Below are 20,020 nucleotides of genomic sequence, written 5' to 3'. Positions count from 1 at the left end.
TGGGGTGGTGGGGAGATGAAACGCCTCATGCCATCCTATCTTAAAAATGCATATTGTGGGAGAGGGGCCTGGTGAAATTCCCTGAGCCTTGAGATGTCTCTCTTACCTAATTAGTAGATTTCTAAGAGACATAAAACATCTTGCTAAAAACTAGCAAGGGGGCACTCTTTCTGTCCCCTTCTGATGTCTATGCCATAAGCTTTCCCTATTTCTACTATACTTGAATAAAACTTTGCTACACAAAAAGCCCCAAGTAGTCAAGCCTCGTCTCTGACCCCAGATCAAAACCCTTTCCTCGGGAGATAATGAATCCCGGCATAACACATGGCTCACAGCAGCAAACTTTCAGTATATAAGGGAGGAAAATTTTATTTTTCCTTTTGAGGGCCTGGAAATTAAGCTGATAAAAGACAGATTACCGAAAGAAAAACAAGCAAAATCTTATTAACGTGTGCACTGAGGATAGAAATGGGGAAATCCAGTGATGAGCAACTCAGAGTGGTGGTTAGAACTTGGGTTTTAACAGCATTTTAATAACAACAACAACAACAACAACAACAAATACACTTTGTACAGAAGTCAGAGGACAGAAGAGAAAGACTTTCTTAAGACAGCAAAAACAAGACCAGGGGCTGACTGTGGCTCAGATCATGAACTCCTTATTGCCAAATTCAGACTGGAATTGAAGAAAGTAGGGAAAACCACTAGACCATTCAGGTATGACCTAAATCTAATCCCTTATGATTATACAGTGGAAGTGAGAAATAGATTTAAGGGCCTACATCTGATAGATAGAGTGCCTGATGAACTATGGAATACAGTTTGTGACATTGTACAGGAGACAGGGATCAAGACCATCCCCATGGAAAAGAAATGCAAAAAAGCAAAATGGCTGTCTGGGGAGGCCTTACAAATAGCTGTGAAAAGAAGAGAAGCGAAAAGCAAAGGAGAAAAGGAAAGATATAAGCATCTGAATGCAGAGTTCCAAGAATAGCAAGAAGAGATAAGAAAGCCTTCCTCAGCAGTCAATGCAAAGAAATAGAGGAAAACAACAGAATGGGAAAGACGAGATCTTTTCCAGAAAATTAGAGATACCAAGGGAATATTTCATGCAAAGATGGGCTCGATAAAGGACAGAAATGGTATGGACCTAACAGAAGCAGAAGATATTAAGAAGAGATGGCAAGAATACACAGAAGAACTGTACAAAAAACATCTTCACGAACCAGATAATCATGATGGTGTGATCACTCACTTAGAGCCAGACATCCTGGAATGTGAAGTCAAGTGGGCTTTAGAAAGCATCACTACGAACAAAGCTAGTGGAGATGATGGAATTCCAGTTGAGCTATTTCAAATCCTGAAAGATGATGCTGTGAAAGGGCTGCACTCAATATGCCAGCAAATTTGGAAAACTCAACAGTGGCCACAGGACTGGAAAAGGTCAGTTTTCATTCCAATCCCAAAGAAAGGCAATGCCAAAGAATGCTCAAACTACCACACAATTGCACTCATCTCACATGCTAGTAAGATCAGATCAGATCAGTCACTCAGTCGAGTCCGACTCTTTGTGACCCCATGAATCGCAGCACACCAGGCCTCCCTGTCCCTCACAAACTTCCGGAGTTCACTCAGACTCACGTCAATCGAGTCAGTGATGCCATCCAGCCATCTCATCCTCTGTCGTCCCCTTCTCCTCCTGCCCCCAATTCCTCCCAGCATCAGAGTCTTTTCCAATGAGTCAACTCTTCACATGAGGTGGCCAAAGTACTGGAATTTCAGCTTTAGCATCATTCCTTCCAAAGAAATCCCAGGGCTGATCTCCTTCAGAATGGACTGGTTGGATCTCCTTGCAGTCCAAGGGACTCTCACGAGTCTTCTCCAACACCACAGTTCAAAAGCATCAATTCTTTGGTGCTCAGCCTTCTTCACAGTCCAATTCTCACATCCATACATGACCACAGGAAAAACCATAGCCTTGACTAGACGAACCCTTGTTGGCAAAGTAATGTCTCTGCTTTTCAATATGCTATCTAGGTTGGTCATAACTTTCCTTCCAAGGAGTAAGCGTCTTTTAATTTCATGGCTGCAGTCACCATCTGTAGTGATTTTGGAGCCCAGAAAAATAAAGTCTGACACTGTTTCCACTGTTTCCCCATCTATTTCCCATGAAGTGGTGGGACCAGATGCCATGATCTTCCTTTTCTGAATGTTGAGCTTGAAGCCAACTTTTTCATTCTCCTCTTTCACTTTCATCAAGAGGCTTTTGAGTTCCTCTTCACTTTCTGCCATAAGGATGGTGTCATCTGCATATCTGAGGTTATTGATATTTCTCCCGGCAATCTTGATTCCAGCTTGTGTTTCTTCCAGTCCAGCGTTTCTCATGATGTACTCTGGATATAAGTTAAATAAGCAGGGTGACAATATACAGCCTTGACGTACTCCTTTTCCTATTTGGAACCAGTCTGTTGTTCCATGTCCAGTTCTAACTGTTGCTTCCTGACATACTAATAAAATAATGCTCAAAATTCTCCAAACCAGGCTTCAGCAATATGTGAACCATGAACTTCCTGATGTTCAAGCTGGTTTCAGAAAAGGCAGAGGAACCAGAGATCAAGTTGCCAACATCGGCTGGATCATCAAAAAAGCAAGAGAGTTCCAGAAACACATCTATTTCTGCTTTATTGACTATGCCAAAGCCTTTGACTGTGTGGATCACAATAAACTGTGGAAAATTCTGAAAGAGATGGGAATACCAGACCACCTGACCTGCCTCTTGAGAAATTTGTATGCAGGTCAAGAAGCAACAGTTAGAACTGGACACGGAACAACAGACTGGCTCCAAATAGGAAAAGGAGTATGTCAAGGCTGTATATTGTCACCCTGTTTATTTAACTTATATCCAGCATACATCATGAGAAACGCTGGGCTGGAGGAAGCACAAGCTGGAATCAAGATTGCCGGGAGAAATATCAATAACCTCAGATATGCAGATGACACCACCCTTATGGCAGAAAGTGAAGAGGAACTCAAAAGCCTCTTGATGAAAGTGAAAGAGGAGAGTGAAAAAGTTGGCTTAAAGCTCAGCATTCAGAAAATGAATATCATGGCATCCAGTCTCACCACTTCATGGGAAATAGATGGGAAACAGTGTCAGACTTTATTTTTGGGGGCACCAGAATCACTGCAGATGGTGACTGCAGCCATTAAATTAAAAGATGCTTACTCCTTGGAAGGAAAGTTATGACCAATATTTTGAATATATCATATTCAAAAGCAGAGACATTACTTTGCCAACAAAGGTTCGTCTAGTCAAGGCTATGGTTTTTCCTGTGGTCATGTATGGATGTGAGAGTTGGACTGTGAAGAAGGCTGAGCACCAAAGAATTGATGCTTTTGAACTGTGGTGTTGGAGAAGACTCTTGAGAGTCCCTTGGACTGCAAGGAGATCCAACCAATCCATTCTGAAGGAGATCAGCCCTGGGATCTTTGGAAGGAATGATGCTAAAGCTGAAACTCTAGTACTTTGGCCACCTCATGCGAAGAGTTGACTCATTGTAAAAGACTCTGATGCTGGGAGGGATTGGGGGCAGGAGGAGAAGGGGATGACAGAGGATGAGATGGCCGGATGGCATCACTGACTCGATGGACATGAGTCTGAGTGAACTCCGGGAGTTGGTGATGGACAGGGAGGCCTGGCATGCTGCTATTCATGGGGTCGCAAAGAGTCGGACACGACTGAGCGACTGAACTGAACTAAAATATAATGGAAAATTAGCGAAAGATAAAGGCTAGGTAGGTAAGGTTTGTTAGGTAAATTTCGTCAGTTCCCCTCTCTGGGCTGATAAAGACATAGAGCTATCTCCAATAATTAAGTTCTGTCTTTCCTAAAAAGAAATGGTTCATCTTTACAAAATTTTGACTTGATTTTAGTTAGGTAAATAGAGGTAAAGCAAAGAGATTTTCTTGTATCTGCTTCTTCTCAATTGTTTTTAGTTCAAAATAATATGTCAGAGAGGCATATTTGGGGGTGGTAGATTTTTATATCTTTCAGAAGTTTTTTTCAATGTCATTGGTAAGAAAAGTGATATCCTTGTTTACAAAGATAGAGGAAATATTATAAAGCTAGTAAGTGAAAAAATGGTTTAAATTAGTTTTATGATATTTGGTACTTTGGCTATAAGATATACATGGCTACGATGCAAGCTATTTGTGACATTACTAATACATGTTTCAAAGTATCGTGTTCAGTAGTTCAGGGAAGTTAAAAAATTAACTTTCTTTTTTCTTAAAGAATATATAAGGAAATTATTTTTCTGTACACTTCGCATTTTTTTTCACAAATTGTATACAAAATATAACAACATTTCACAATATGTATACAAACGTGAGACCATCACCACCTTCAAGATAGTGAAAGCAGAATAGCTATGCATTCCATCAATTAAGAAAAAAAAAAAATCACTGCTATAAAAATGTCCCAGAATAGAATTACTATAATGATTATTTATTCCAGGAATACATGCAAGCATATAACCTTATATATTCACAATCTTAAATACCTTTTCTACTGTTATTAACTATTTCTGATATCAATTTTATTAATATATATTTTTTAATTTTAACTTTTTCCCATGATACAGAGACAATCTTAGAACTTGAATTTTCCTGTATACTTGATTAGTAAGATGAGACTGCTTTCACAATAAATTCTGGGCAAATCTCTGCAAAAAATAGCATTGCCAGCTACTTTAGTTATGGCAAAAAGTAGTAATACTTTCAACCCTTTAAACATTTTGGAAAACTAATTTTGAAACATGAACAAAAAGGCTAGGGCACAACTTTTAAAAGAATCACAAGTGGGTGCAAGATGGCAGACAAGTCAACTTCGACTAGACCTTGATCCTCAGTATGCACTCACTGTAACACACCAGCATGCTAAGTGACACTCCCCGAGGCAACATGACAGTTCCAAGGTGGGTCATCAAAGACCAAAGTGAGCAATGGCCCAATTCCTGGAAATCTCGGCCCCTTCTCCAGAATACTTGGAATGATCCTCCTACTCATTAGCTTATGAAATTCAGTTCTGTTCAGCTCAGTCACTCAGTCGTGTCTGACTCTTCGCGACCCATGGACTGCAGGATGCCAGGTTTCCCTGCTCATCACCAACTCCCAGAACTTGCTCAAACTCATCTCCATTGAGCTAGTGATGCCATCCAACCAACTCATTCTCTGTCATCCCCTTCTCCTTCTGCCTTCAATCTTTCCCAGCATCAGGGTCTTTTCTAAGGAGTGAGTCAGTTCTTCATATCAGGTGGCCACAGTATTGGAACTTCAGCTTCAGCATCAGTCCTTCCAATGAATATTCAGGATTGATTTTTGTTGCAGGAAGGGGGACACCTTCCAGGGCCTGAACTGAAGTGGGCTCTTGTCTAACACTCAGAAATGACTTGTCCGAGGAGATACATGTGCTGACAAAGCAAGAGATTTTGTCAGGGAAGGGCACCCAGGTAGAGAGCAGTAGGGTAAGGGAACCCAGGAGAATTGCTCTGACACGTGGCTTGCAATCTTGGGTTTTACGGTGATGGGATTAGTTTCCAGGTTGTCTTTGGCCAATCATTCTGACTCAGAGTCCTTCCTGGTGGTGCATGCATTGCTCAGCTAAGATGGTGTTAGCGAGAGGGATTCTGGTAGGTAGACAGACATGTGGTGTCTCCTTTTGATCTTTCCAAAACTATTCTGGTAGCTGGTGGCTTATTAGTTCCGTTTTCCTTACCAGGACCTCCTGTCATAAAACAACTTAAGCAAAAGGTTACTAGGGAGCTGGCCAGGGTGGGCTGTTTCAGTTTGTGTGCTCCCCCTAACAACTCCTCCTGAGAGACTTCATACTCAAGATACTCTTTGGGAATTGGGGCAGAGGTCTCTTTCTTCTGTAACTTCTTCCTGCTGTGCATGGGCATAGTCCTGCCTAACAGAGAAGAAATCTCTCTCTACCTGATCTAATTCAAGGTATTCTTTGCCTGAAACCAGCATTCACCCTTGTAATAACAGCAATTCAGCTTGAAACTGTTGGCTCCTCTCAGAAATGAAATAGACAGGGGCCAAAAAGGATGCCTAATATAATGGTCATCACTGCTCCCCAGAAACAGAAGACAACATTTGGGGAGAGGGCTGTAGGTTTGTGTGACTCTTTCTGATTGGTTGGTGGTGAGGCAACAGAGCGGTGCTCCAGAAATCTTGTGCTCAGCCTGAAGTTACCATCGTCCAACTGGGTGGGGGCCCCAGTTCTGCAGAACTCAAAGACATTATTATGTGTATTGTTTTGAGTAGGAGCTAGGACCCTGTCTCAAGGCTGTACCACCATTTGATTCTTCCTCCTCTGTTTCTGTATCCCCTCCTTTCCCTGATTAACAACTGCTTGAATCTGCTCTTCAGGATGCAGGGAAGGTTAAGGAGGCTGAATAAATGTTTTTATCCTATGAACAAGACATAGAGAACACAGAAGGGATCTGTACTGCAGAGTCCCTCGGAATCCTGCTCAGCTTTAATTCAAGGAACTGGGCAACCATGACTCTGATAACTTCCTGTCAAAATGGGGCATAGGACTGCCTCGGTTTGGAGAATAGACACTGAACTGGAAGTATTCTTGTGTTCCAAGTCCTAGATCTGAGTCTTATATAATTAAAATCTCAATACCTCGGTCTGCCATTTTAGTGTAACAGATTCAATTAGAAATAGTTGGAGTGACAAATAGAATTTTAATAGACAAATTAAAACTCACTTTTTTTTTTTTTTCTGGGAGAATGGTCCTGAAACCCAGTCTGGACGTGGCACTTAGTGGAGATTTGTAGCCAGGTAGCCAGTTGCCTACAAGTCTCCAGCTAGTTTTATAAAAAGTAAGGTTGCAGTTACTAGATGCCAGCATACATTGTTTTGAGAATGTCTGGTGGCATCCAAGCCTGACATGACTCAGAAAACTCATGTGTTTGGCAATACAAGGTCTAGTCTGAAATCACACCTATAGTATCGCCTAGTTATTTCCCTGGATGTCTGAATCATAGCTACTCTATTTTGACTTTTAATTGTAAAAATATTTTCTAATAGTCAAAGCCAATGTCACCATTAATGATGTCAGTGTTTCTCTAGGTATGAGAAGATGAAAGAGTTGGGACTCATAAAATCTTCTCCTGAAGATCTAACTCTCTGAAGGCTTGTACTGCCAGTTTTTCCCAGAGCATAGAGTGCCTCATTCCTGATTTTCACCCTGAACTCCTTTCAGAGGAGTTGAAGGTCAGCAGCTGCAGTGGGTGTGCTTTAATCTTTGTAGACGTAGATGACAAGTGTCAGGTTCCAGTTGGCAGAGCCCCTTCTTGGTCATAAACTTGACCATGATTTTGAGGCGGGTATTTCATGAGCATTTCATCCCATGGTGCTGAGAATGTCTATTCTCAGGTTCGGGCAAATATTTTGTTGACAGGCCACTCAATGTGCTGTTACTGGACTAGCCATAAAACAGTATCCAAAATTCTCTGGACCACCTGTCTTATTACCCTGTTGGTCCAGGAAAACATTCCCTCTTGTTGCTTATTCCTATAACTAAGAGTTACACTGTTACCATCATCGATTTCATATTGGAACTCTATTATTAGAGGCCTCAGGCACACATATGGCAGTGTAAGAAACAGCAATTTTGTATAACAGGTGAAATACAAATAACATAGCCAGCAGTATTAGTAAAGTCATAAGTAAGACTTGAGCTAAGAGCTTCCATTAGCTGTAGCCCAGTATATCCCAGGTCATCTGACTTAGTCTACTCTGTACGAATCTTTATTTTCCAGGGAAATTATATATTGGCACTCTCTATAAGGCACAAAGCCCAGTTTTCTAGTGTTACAAGGCTGATTATCCTTAGTATGATTTAACTGTTTCCGACATAGAGCAGACCTTAAACCTAAATTACCATAGCCTGCTGTTATCTACGTAAATCCATCCCATAATTGTGGGAAATTTTTTCCTTTGCTGAAACTTTGCTTGTTGCTCTGATTGAGCTTGACTAATAGAAGAAAACTCAAATTTATGGCCAAAGTCAGAGTCAGTTCAGTTCAGTTCAGCCTCTCAGTTGTGTAAGACTCTTTGCAACCCCATGAATCGCAGCACGCCAGGCCTCCCTGTCCATCACCAACTCCTGGAGTTCACTCAAACTCATGTCACTCGAGTTGGTGATGCCATCCAGCCATCTCATCCTCTGTCCTCCCCTTCTCCTCCTGCCCTCAATCCATCCCAGCATCAGAGTCTTTTCCAATGAGTCAACTCTTCACATGAGGTGGCCAAAGTATTGGAGTTTCAGCCTCAGCGTTAGTCCTTCCAATGAACACCCAGGACTGATCTCCTTCAGAATGGACTAGTTGGATCTCCTTGCAGTCCAAGGGACTCGCAAGAGTCTTCTCCAACACCACAGTTCAAAAGCATCAATTCTTTGGTGCTCAGCTTTCTTCACAGTCCAACTCTCACATCCATACATGACCACTGGAAAAACCATAGCCTTGACTAGACAGACCTTTGTTGGCAAAGTAATGTCTCTGCTTTTCAATATGCTATCCAGGTTGGTCATAACTTTCCTTCCAAGGAGTAAATGTCTTTTAATTTCATGGCTGCAATCACCATCTACAGTGATTTTTGAGCCCCCCCCAAAATAAAGTCTGACATTGTTTCCACTGTTGCCACATTTATTTCTCATGAAGTCATGGGACTGGATTCTATGATCTTAGTTTTCTGAATGTCGAGCTTTAAGCCAACTTTTTCACTCTCATCTTTCACTTTCATCAAGAGGCTTTTTAGTTCCTCTTCACTTTCTGCCATAAAAGTGGTATCATCTGCATATCTGAGTTTATTGCTATTTCTCCAGCAATCTTGATTTCAGCTTGTGCTTTCCAGCCCAGTGTTTCTCATGATGTACTCTGCATATAAGTTAAATAAGCAGGGTGACAATATACAGCCTTTTCCTTTTTGGAACCAGTCTGTTGTTTCATGTCCAGTTCTAACTGTTATTTCCTGACCTGCATATAGGTTTCTCAAGAGGCAGGTCAGGTGGTCTGGTATTCCCATCTCTTTCAGAATTTTCCAGTTTATTGTGATCCACATAGTCAAAGGCTTTGACATAGTCAATAAAGCAGAAATAGAGTCAGAGTAGGTATTATTAATTGGCCAGGTCAGGGGGTTCCATCTAATAATATCAATAGTGACCTGAATATAACTATAATTTTTTTAAAGTAAATTTTCTCTGGGCCAACCAGTTAAATCCTGGGAGTAGAGAAATTCACTAAGGTAACCCAGAACTAGACACAAGTAATTGGCCACAAACCCAACAATTAGATTGATTTCTAAAACTAGCATAGGATCAGGCCTGTGATACGAAAGCATTTGATTTATATGCAAGGGTCTAAGAAGTCAAGAAAACATAAATGGTCATACAAATCAGGTAGGTCCAGCATCTTGGGCCAGCTGTCTACCTCTGATGTCATCTTCTTGTCCTGGTGTAGTGTAGTTTCTCCTCTGTTCGAGTATGATTTTATGGTGAAATCAGGTTAGCTCTCCTCTCTATAGACCACTCCAGTATAGGGGCCTTTGGAAGTAGGAATAAATGTAAGAGTCAATTTCTCTTCAGTTTGTATATGAGTTAGTTAAAAGTAGCTGATAAAAAAGGTCCTTCCATCCAGGCTGGAGACAGTCCCTTAAATCATGCATTTTTTCAGACCTGGTTTCAGGTCATGAGACATTTGATCTTCTTCCAAAGACAGAGTACTGAATTAAGCTTCAGAAACAAACTTAGGGTGTTCTTTAAGAATTCAATTAAATTTTACATCAATATCACATAAGAGCAAAGAACTATCCAGGAAATGAGCCTTACTAGATGCAGATGTCCATTAACAACCTGGGATTTAACATTTATTGAAACATCCTTTTCTCCCTAAAATTACCCTCATTTTTATCAAACATAACCAAATTAAGGCTAGTTTGTTTGCAAAATAGGGCTGCTCTCAGTAATTTTGTCCTGATGATTTATATAACCATTACTGGTCATAGACTTTTTGCTCTGCTGAAACATTTATAGAGTCTCAGACTAAACTTTTAAAATAAAACAGGGCTAGGAAACACACAACAAAGGCTTATTATAGATTTTATCTAACAAATCTAGGTGAATTCTTCCCTTTTCAAGGTCTCAAAAATTCATTGAGATTTTTGTACCTGTTAGATAACCTTCCTAACTCATCTGATAAACTTACTGGAAACCTAAGAATTTCCAATCTCTGGAGGACCCAGAGAGAAAATATAAATTTTTTGTTTATAACATATAATTTTACCAGATTACTGTCATAATTCATTTGAAAGAAAGGTTTTCCCTACTCCCAGAAAACACAAGATTCAAACCCGTAATTTTTTAGATAGAAACCATAAAAGTTAGAAGCATATTTGCTGGTTCATTCAGTACTTTTGTTAACATTTGTGAAGTCATCAGGTTTTACATTAGAATACCAGGATATATCAGGGGTTTGGTTTCCCTTATAGCTCAGTTGGTAAAGAATCTGCCTACAATGCAGGAGACCCGGGTGTGATTCTCAGGTTGGGAAGATCCCCTGGAGAAGGAAATGGTAACCCACTCCAGTATTCTCGCTTTGAGAATCCCATGGATAGAGGAGTCTGACAGGTTATAGTCCATGGGGTCGCAAGAGTCAGACAGGACTTAGTGATTAAACCACCACCACCAGGACATATCAGAATGTTAAGAACTCCATATAATTTCTAGGATATCTATATTAGTAATATTTACCATACATTATAACATGAAAGGATTTATTACTCATTTGATAATATTTTTCATGTAATTTAACCAACCAAATAAACCTTAGTTTAATCTCTCTCTGTGAGATGTTTCAGGGGCCCTCTGAAGCACCCCAAATTTAGCTATAGGTCAAAGGAACTTCAAAAGGATTTGATTTAGGCAGTTTTGTCAAAAAAATTAATTAAAAGGGTTTAGAATATTTGGCGGAGAAGGCAATGGCAACCTACTCCAGTACTTTTGCCTGGAGAATCCCATGGACAGAGGAGCCTGGTAGGCTATAGTCCATGGGGTTGCTAAGAGTCGGACACGACCGAGCGACTTCACTTTCACTTTTCACTTTCATGCATTGGCGAAGGCAATGGCAACCCACTCCAGTGTTCTTGCCTGGAAAATCCCAGGGATGGAGGAGCCTAGTGGGCTGCCGCATAGAGTCGGACACGACTGACACGACTTAGCAGCAGCAGTAGCAGCAGAACATTTGGTCAGATTTAGTCAATGCTGATGGGTGTATCATTTAGCTTGCTGGTATGTCACAATGGATGTATATACCGAGGCTCAAGGTCTAGTGAAAATCTTGGACCTAGTTGGCTCTAACCAGTTTTCCTATGGCTATGTCATTCCCAACAAAATCCACTTATTAAACTAACTATAATCCAATTTTAGAAAATCCTGATCATGCATAACTCTTTTTAGTATTTTTTATACCTTCTTTTACTGAAAACACACTTTCTATTTTCCTTAAGCAACCAAGAACTGGCTTTTATATTAGCATTTTATAGATTGGTAAGCATAAATACCAGTAATAATTTCTAAAAGTTTTGCTTTCTTAGAACATTTTAGGATGGCACCAAATATTATTCATTTATAGTCCCAAGTCTCTTCAGTTTTTCTGTAAAAGGAAATTAGTGTTTAGTAGTCAGTGTTTCAAAATCATATTTTATTTGGAAATGATCTAGCTATTCAATAGACTTCCAACACTTAGTTTAGCACAACCCTTAGAAATTCAAGTTACCCCAATCTGGAGAGACTATTTTAGACAGACATTCCTAATGCATAATTATTCTTAATAGAGTTTATCTAAAAGCTTATATCTCTCATTTACATTTTTAATAAGTTTCTTCATTCAAGGTAATTTCCTTGTTGACAAACTTGTAACAGATATAATAATATTTAACATATTAAACCTAGGTACAATGAAAATATTCTATTTAATGTTAATTACTCTAAGACATGTCTATATTAGTTAGATCAACAAACAAACATTAGTATCAGGTACTGATATTAATACTGAATATTTAATACTTAATACTGAATATTTCTCAGTTCACATGAACCTGGAATTCATTGTTTAATTTAGAATTATTTGATTTGTAAGTGCTTACTTTTCCTCAAGCTAATTAAATAGAGCTCATTTACAAATTAATCTCAAAAATATTATCCAGAGACAAAGACATACTGAGACATATTCAGACAGACACAAAGCAAGATATAACTTCATTTTCTGAGCTTAGTCATGAATTAGATATTACAATATAAAATTTACTAGTTTATAAGAAACACTTGGAATAAATAAATTTTTTAAAGACTTTTTTCCCATTTTTCCTCAGTCCTCAGGAGTTAGAAATGGTCTAGATAAGTGTTCCTGAGAGCCATGGTCTCAAGGCACAGGAAAAGAAAATCAAGCTCTAACAAAATGGCAGCATGTCAAAACCAAATGGTGCCCAGACAAAGCAAAATGGCCATCACAAATCACAACACAGAACACAGACTATAAAACACACACATAGACCTGGCAGTCCTCATCAAACACTCCCTTAAATACAAGATTACAGTCTTTCAGAAAACCTCCTATAGAGATACATAACTTCAGATCCAAGCACTAACAGAGTAAATGAAAATATATCAGGTTTTCAAAGATTTCAAAGGGAGGAAAGGAAGCCAAGTTGAAAGAAGAGAGGGTAGGAGGCAGGAGAGGGGGAAAAATGGGTGGCCTTACACACGTCTCCTGCAACCTGCAGATACCCAGGCATTACGAGACTTTACCTGGCCCTCCAGAGAAGGGAGGACTGGAACTCAGTCCCACCAGAAACCAGACCAGACCAGATCAGAACCAAAATTTGAGTTCACTGCCAAGAGGAGTTGATCAGTCTCCAATCCTCAGCTCAGGCTGAGGCCCTTTGACCAGATTCCTGTGTCCAGGACCAGGGGACTAGAAAAAAGGGGTAGGATGGGAAGGGTTAAAGAGAGGAAAGAGAGAAGGATGGGGAGAGAGGTCAATAAAGTCTCTTGTTCCTAACCTGGCTGGGGCACTCTGGCCAGTTTTCCATGTCAGAAGGAGACCAGGGATAAAAGGTCCCATTTGCAGCCACTGGGTCTGGTCCATTGGTGGTTAAGCTGGTCCCCGAGTACCCCGAGTGGTCAGGATGTCAGTCACAGTGAAGAAGAGTATGTCAGAGTCTCCATTTGTTGCAAGAAGAGGGACACTTTCCAGGGCCCGAAACTAGGCTCTTGTTTAACACTCAGAAATGAATTGTCTGAGGAAATACACGTGCTGACAAAACTAGAGATTTTATTTGGAAAGGGTGCTCGGGTGGAGAGAAGTAGGGTAAGTGAACCCAGGAGAACTGCTCTGACTTGTGGCTTGCAATCTCAAGTTTTATGGTGATGGGATTAGTTTCCAAGTTGTCTTTGGCCAAACATTCTTACTCAGAGTCCTTCCTAGTGGTGCATGCATCACTCAGCCAAGATGGATGCTAGAGAGAGGGATTCTGGTAGGTAGACAGACACATAATGTCTCCTTTTGACCTTTCCCAAACTCTTATGGTTGGTGGTGGCTTAATAGTTCCATTTTCCTTACCAGGACCTCCTGTCATAAAACAACTCATGCAAATGGTTACTAGGGAGCCCGGCCAGGGTGGGCGGTTTCAGTCTTGTGCTTCCCCTAATAATTTCATTTAGGATTGACTGGTTTGATCTCCTTGCAGTCCAAGGGACTCTCAAGGGTCTTCTCCAACACCACAGTTCAAAAGCATCAATTCTTCAGTACTCAGTTTTCCTTATGGTCCAACTTTCATATCCATACATGACTACTGGAAAAACCATAGCTTTGACTAGACGGATCTTTGTAGGTAAAGTAATGTCTCTGCTTTTTCATATGCTATCTAGGTTGGTCATAACTTTTCTTCCAAGGAGCAAGCGTCTTTTAATTTCATAGCTGCAGTCACCATCTGCAGTGATTTTGGAACCCAAGAAAATAAAGTCTGTCACTGTTTCTGTTGTTTCTCCAACTATTTGCAATGAACTGATGGGACCAGATGCCATGATCTTAATTTTCTGAATGTTGAGTTTTAAGCCAGTTTTTTCATTCTCCTCTTTCACTTTCATCAATAGACTCTGTAGTTCTTCTTCACTTTCTGCCAAAAGGGTGGTGTTATCTGCCTGTCTGAGATTATTGATATTTCTCCTGCAATCCTGATTCAGCTTGTTTTTCATCCAGCCCAGCTTTTTGCATGAGGTACTCTGCATATAAGTTAAATAAGCAGGATGACAAGATATAGCCTTGACAGACTCCTTTCCCAATTTGGAAAAAGTCCGTTGTTCCATGTGTGGTTTTAACTGTTGCTTCTTGGCCTGCGTACAGATTTCTCAGGAGGCAGGTAAGGTGCTCTGGTATCCCCATCTATTCAAGTATTTTCCACAGTTTGTTGTGATCCACACAGTCAAAGACTTTAGTGTAGTCAATGATGCAGAAGTAGATGCTTTTCTGGAACTCTCTTGCTTTTTAGATGATTCAACGGATGTTGGCAATTTGATTTCTGCTTCCGCTGCCTTTTCTAAACCTAGCTTGAACATCTGAAAGTTCTTGGTTCATGTACTGTTGAAGCCTAGCTTGGAGAATTTTCAGCATTACTTTGCTAGCCTATGAGATGAGTGCAATTGTGCAGTAGTTTGAACATTTATTTGGCATTGCTTTTCTTTAGGGGTTGGAATGAAAACTGACCTTTTCCAGTCCTGTGGTCACTGTTGAGTTTCCCAAATTTGTTGGCATATTGAGTGCAGCACATTAAGGGTATCATCTTTTAGGAATTGAAATAGCTCGCTGAAACTCCATCACCTCCACTAGCTTTGTTCTTAGTGATGCTTCCTAAGGCCCACTGGACTTCACATACCAGGATGTCTGGCTCTAGGTGAGTGATCACACCATAGTGGTTATCTGGGTCTTTAAGATCTTTCCTGGATAGTTTTTCTGTGTATTCTTGCCACCTCCTCTTAATATCTTCATACAGTTTCTGTTCTTTATTGTGCTCATCTTTGCATGAAATGTTCCCTTATTATCTCTAGTTTTCTTGAAAAAATCTCTAGTCTTTCTAATTCTATTGTTTTCCTTTATTTCTTTGCATTGATCACCTAGGAAGGCTTTCTTATCTCTCTTTGTTGTCTTTGGAACTCTGCATTCAGATGAATATATATTTCCTTTAATATTTTGCCTTTCACTTCTCTTCTTTCTTCAGCTATTTGTAAGGCCTCCTCAGACAATCATTTTGCCTTTTTGCATTCCTATTTCTTGGGGATGATTTCGTTCACCGCCTCCTGTACAATGTTATAAACTTCTGTCCATAGTTCTTCGGGTCCTCTATCAGATCTAATCCCTTTAATCTGTTTGCCACTTCCACTGTATAATCATAAGGGATTTGATTTAGTTCGTGCTTGAGAGTCCCATGGACTGCAAGGAGATCCAACCAGTTCATTCTAAAGGAGATCAGTCCCGGGTGTTCTCTGGAAGGAATGACGCTAAAGCTGAAACTCCAGTACTTTGGCTACCTCATGTGAAGAGTTGACTCATTGGAAAAAACTCTGATGCTGGGAGGGATTGCGGGAAGGAGGAGAAGGGGACGACAGAGGATGAGATGGGTGGATGGCATCACCGACTCGATGGACGTGAGTTTGAGTGAACTCCGGTAGTTGGTGATGGACAGGGAGGCCTGGCATGCTGCAATTCATGGGGTCACAAAGTGTCAGACACGACTGAGCGACTGAACTGAATGGTTGTTTCCCAACTTTCTTTAAGTCTGAATTTTGCTATAATGAGTTCATGATCTGAGCCACAGTCATCTGGTCTTATTTTGGCTGACTGTATAGAACTTCTCCAACTTCAACTGCAAAGAATATAATCTGATTTTGGTATTAACCATCTGGTGATATCCATGTGGAGACTCTGGAATGTCATCTCTTGTGTTTTTGGAAGAGGGTTTTGCTATGACCAGTGCATACTCTTGGCAAAACTCTGTTCCCCTTCGCCCTGCTTCACTTTGTACTCCAAGGCCAAATTTGCCTGTTACTCAAGGTATCTATTGACTTCCTACTTTTGTATTCCAGTCCCCTATTATGAAACAGACATTTATTTTTTGGTGTTAGTTCTAGAAGGTCTTTTAGGTCTTCATAGAACCGTTCAATTTCCACTTCCGTGGCATTAGTGATTGGGGCATAGACTTGGATTACTACATTATTGAATGGTTTGCCTTGGAAATGAACAGGGATCATCCTCTTGTTTTTGAGATTGCACCCAAGTACTGCATTTCAGACTCTTTTGTTGACTAGGAGTGTATGAAATTATCCAGCCCTAACAGCTAATCACACCACATTTCAAGGTTGTACTCACTCTCTACAATGGCCTACACTGTCTGTGGAATGTTTTTCTCTGAGTAAATTCACTTCTCACTTACCACTTTGACTATCATTGAATTTTTTCTGTGATGAGACATCAAGAGCCTGCACTTCATTAGGTCCTGAAACCAGGTGAGATCTCATTTGGAAGACCATGGGTTTTGGTGAGGTTTGATCTTCTGGAGTCAGTGATGGACAGGGAAGCCTGGCATGCTGTAGCCCATGGGGTCACAAAGAGTCGGACATCACTGAGCGACTGAACGGAACTGAGTCCTCGCCCTGTGGATTCCAGTCTGAAACTAGGTTTTGGCTGAGTTTAAGTACTAGAATATGGATTCAACTCCCAATCTGAGGTAAATGGTTTCAATTTTACTGTATCATTCAGTTTTAAAATACTCATAGCTAACATTTAGAGCTACTATGTGCTGGGCTTTGAGGAAAGTACATACTAGGTTTTATATAATTTATTTTAAATATTATAATAATGTTATGAGAAAGCAATTACACTTCTTTAAATTTATTAGTTTTCTTTACTTTTGACTACTTAATTTTATTTAAATAGATTAGGCTCTTTTAAAATACTGGCTATATTTCTTGTGCTATAAAATATTTCCTTATAGCTTATTTATTTTATACATAGTAATTTGTACCTCTTAATCCTTGACCCTTATCTTGCCCTTCCCCACTTCCCTCTTCCCACTTGTAACCACTAGTTTGGTCTCTATATATGAGTCTGTTTCTGTTTTGTTTTATTCATTTATTTTACTTTTTAGATTTCACATATAGATGATAAATACAGTATTTGTATTTATCTTTCTGACTTATTTCACTATTAAAGTTATTAATCTTATTGAGTGCACTTATTAATCAGATTGATTAATCAAGCTATCAAAATTAATGGATAGGTCTATAACCCACTTCCTCCATGCCTGTGAAACTTATTCTCTCCTTCTTAATACACTAATGACATACCTCAGAATTCCTTGTAAATTTATTAGCTTTAAAATAGCAAAGTCCCATGTGTATATACCTGTAAATCAAGCTGGGATTTATAGACTTATGGGGCAAGGCTGGCTGGAAAATGGTTTTAGTCACGTAAGCATTTTTCCTGTCTGAGTACTTAGGGAGTAAAAACGGAGACGTTAAACAGCTTAAAAAGCTCTTTGTGATCAATGTTTCCACACATATTACTCCACAAAACCAAGGGCAGTGTAATATGGAAAATAAGAGACATGTTTTGAGAGCAGTATTCCCTGAGTTTCTAATGCCTCAAAGAAAATAAAGGCTTCTGTGGTATCATTTCAATCAATGGCAAAGTTTGGTGGTAGGTAAGATCACATGGGTCTGCAGCGAATATCAGCCTTATATATTCATGTTAACACAACGGAACACTTTATTCTTTTATAGTGCTCATGAATAAAGAGAAATATAACCAACTATATGCTTAAACATGGATCAGAAGGTGTTAACTTATCTCAGCAATTTATATTCAATAATCGTTTACTTGTATATACACTAATGGTTAAATGCATGTGGGTTTATTTGCTGTTTATCAGAGAATTATGGATGGAGGTTCATGACATTGTACAGGAGGCAGGGATCAAGACCATCCTCCAAAAGAGAAATGCAAAAAGGCAAAATGTTTGTCTGAGGAGGCCTTACAAGTAGCTTTGAAAAGAAGAGAAGCAAAAGGCAAAGGAGAAAAGGAAATATATACCCATTTGAATGAAGAATCCCAAAGAATAACAAGGACATATAAGAAAGTCTTCCTTAGTGATCAATGCAAAGAAATAGATGAAAACAGATAGATGAAATAGATAGAACAGGAAAGACTAGAGATCTCTTCAAGAAAGTTAGATATACCAAAGGAATATTTCATGCAAAAATGGGCTCAATAAAGGACAGAAATGGTATGGACATAACAGAAGCAGAAGATATTAAGAAGAGGTGGCAAGAATACACAGAAGAACTATACAAAAAATGATCTTCATGACCCAGATAATCACGAAGGTGTGATCACTCACCTAGAGTCAGATATCCTGGAAAGTGAAGTCAAGTGGGCCGTAGGAAGCATCACTCTGAACAAAGCTAGTGGAGGTGATGGAATTCCAGTTGAGCTATTTCAAATCTTAAAAGATGATGCTGTGAAAGTGCTACACTCAATATGCCAGTAAATTTGGAAAGCTCAGCAGTGGCCACAGGACTGGAAAAGGTCCGTTTTCATTCCAATCCCAAAGAAAGGCAATGCCAAAGAATGCTCAAACTACAGCAAATTGCACTCATGTCACACGCTAGCAAAGTAATGCTGAAAACCCTCCAAGCCAGGCTTCAACAGTTAACTTCCAGATATTCAAGCTGGATTTAGAAAAGGCAGAGGAACCAGAGATCAAATTGCCAACATCTGCTGGATCATCAAAAAGCGAGAGAATTCCAGAAGATCATCTACTTCTGCTTTATTGACTATGCCAAAGCCTTTGACTCTGTGGATCACAGCAAAATTCTTGAAATTTCTTCAAGATATGAAAATTCTTCAAGAAATGGGAATACCAGACCACCTGACCTGCCTCCTGAGAAATCTGTATGCAGGTCAAGAAGCAACAGTTAGAACTGGACATGGAACAACAGATTGGTTCCAAATTGGGAAAGAAGTCCATCAAGGCTATATCTTGTCACCCTGCTTATTTAACTTATATGCAGAGTACATCCTGAGAAATGCTGGACTGGATGAAGCACAAGCTGGAATCAAGATTGTGGGGAGAAGTATCAATAATCTCAAATAGGAAGATGATACCACACTTATGGCAGAAAGTGAAGAAGAACTAAAGAGACTGTTGATGAAAGTGAAAGATGAGAGTGAAAAAGTTGGCTTAAAACTCAACATTCAGAAAACTAAGATCATGGCATCTGGTCCCATCACTTCATGGCAAATAGATGGGGAAACAATGGAAACAGTGATAGACTTTATTTTTTGGGCTCCAAAATCACTGCAGATGGTGACTGCAGCCATGAAACCAAAAGACATTTGCTCCTTGGAAGAAAACCTATGACCAACCTAGACAGCATACTAAAAAGCAGAGACATTAATTTGCCAACAAGGTCCATCTAGTCAAAGCTATAGTTTTTGCAGTGGTCATGTATGGATGTGAGAGTTGGACTATAAAGAAAGCTGAGCACTGAAGAATTGATGCTTTTGAACTGTGGTGTTGGAGAAGACTCTTGAGAGTCCCTTGGACTGCAAGTAGACCCAAATAGTCCATCCTAAAGGAAATCAGTCCTGAATAGTCATTGGAAGCACTGATGCTGAAGCTGAAGCTCCAATACTTTGGCCACCTCATGCAAAGATTTGACTCATTGGAAAAGACCCTGATGCTGGGAAAGACTGAAGGCAGGAGGAGAAGGGGATGACAGAGGATGAGATGGTTGGATGGCATCACCGACTCAATGGACGTGAATTTGAGTAAACTCCTGGAGTTGGTGATGGACAGGGAAGCCTGGCGTGCTGCAGTCCTTGGGGTC

General features: G+C 40.0%; 1 long non-coding RNA gene across 1 annotated transcript in view; it reads right to left on the bottom strand.

Annotated features, from left to right (window-relative positions):
* Positions 1–9,462: 9,462 nt before the first annotated feature.
* Positions 9,463–20,020, bottom strand: part of LOC129629953 (uncharacterized) — a 34,741-nt gene continuing 24,183 nt past the window's right edge. Inside the window, exon 3 of the long non-coding RNA XR_008703430.1 lies at positions 9,463–9,622. This is a non-coding gene — a long non-coding RNA (uncharacterized LOC129629953). The remainder of the gene's footprint in view (positions 9,623–20,020) is intronic.

The sequence above is a fragment of the Bubalus kerabau genome, chromosome 16 (assembly GCF_029407905.1).
Source record: "Bubalus kerabau isolate K-KA32 ecotype Philippines breed swamp buffalo chromosome 16, PCC_UOA_SB_1v2, whole genome shotgun sequence".
Lineage (NCBI taxonomy): Eukaryota > Metazoa > Chordata > Mammalia > Artiodactyla > Bovidae > Bubalus > Bubalus kerabau.
This window is presented reverse-complemented; position numbering and strand designations above follow the sequence as displayed.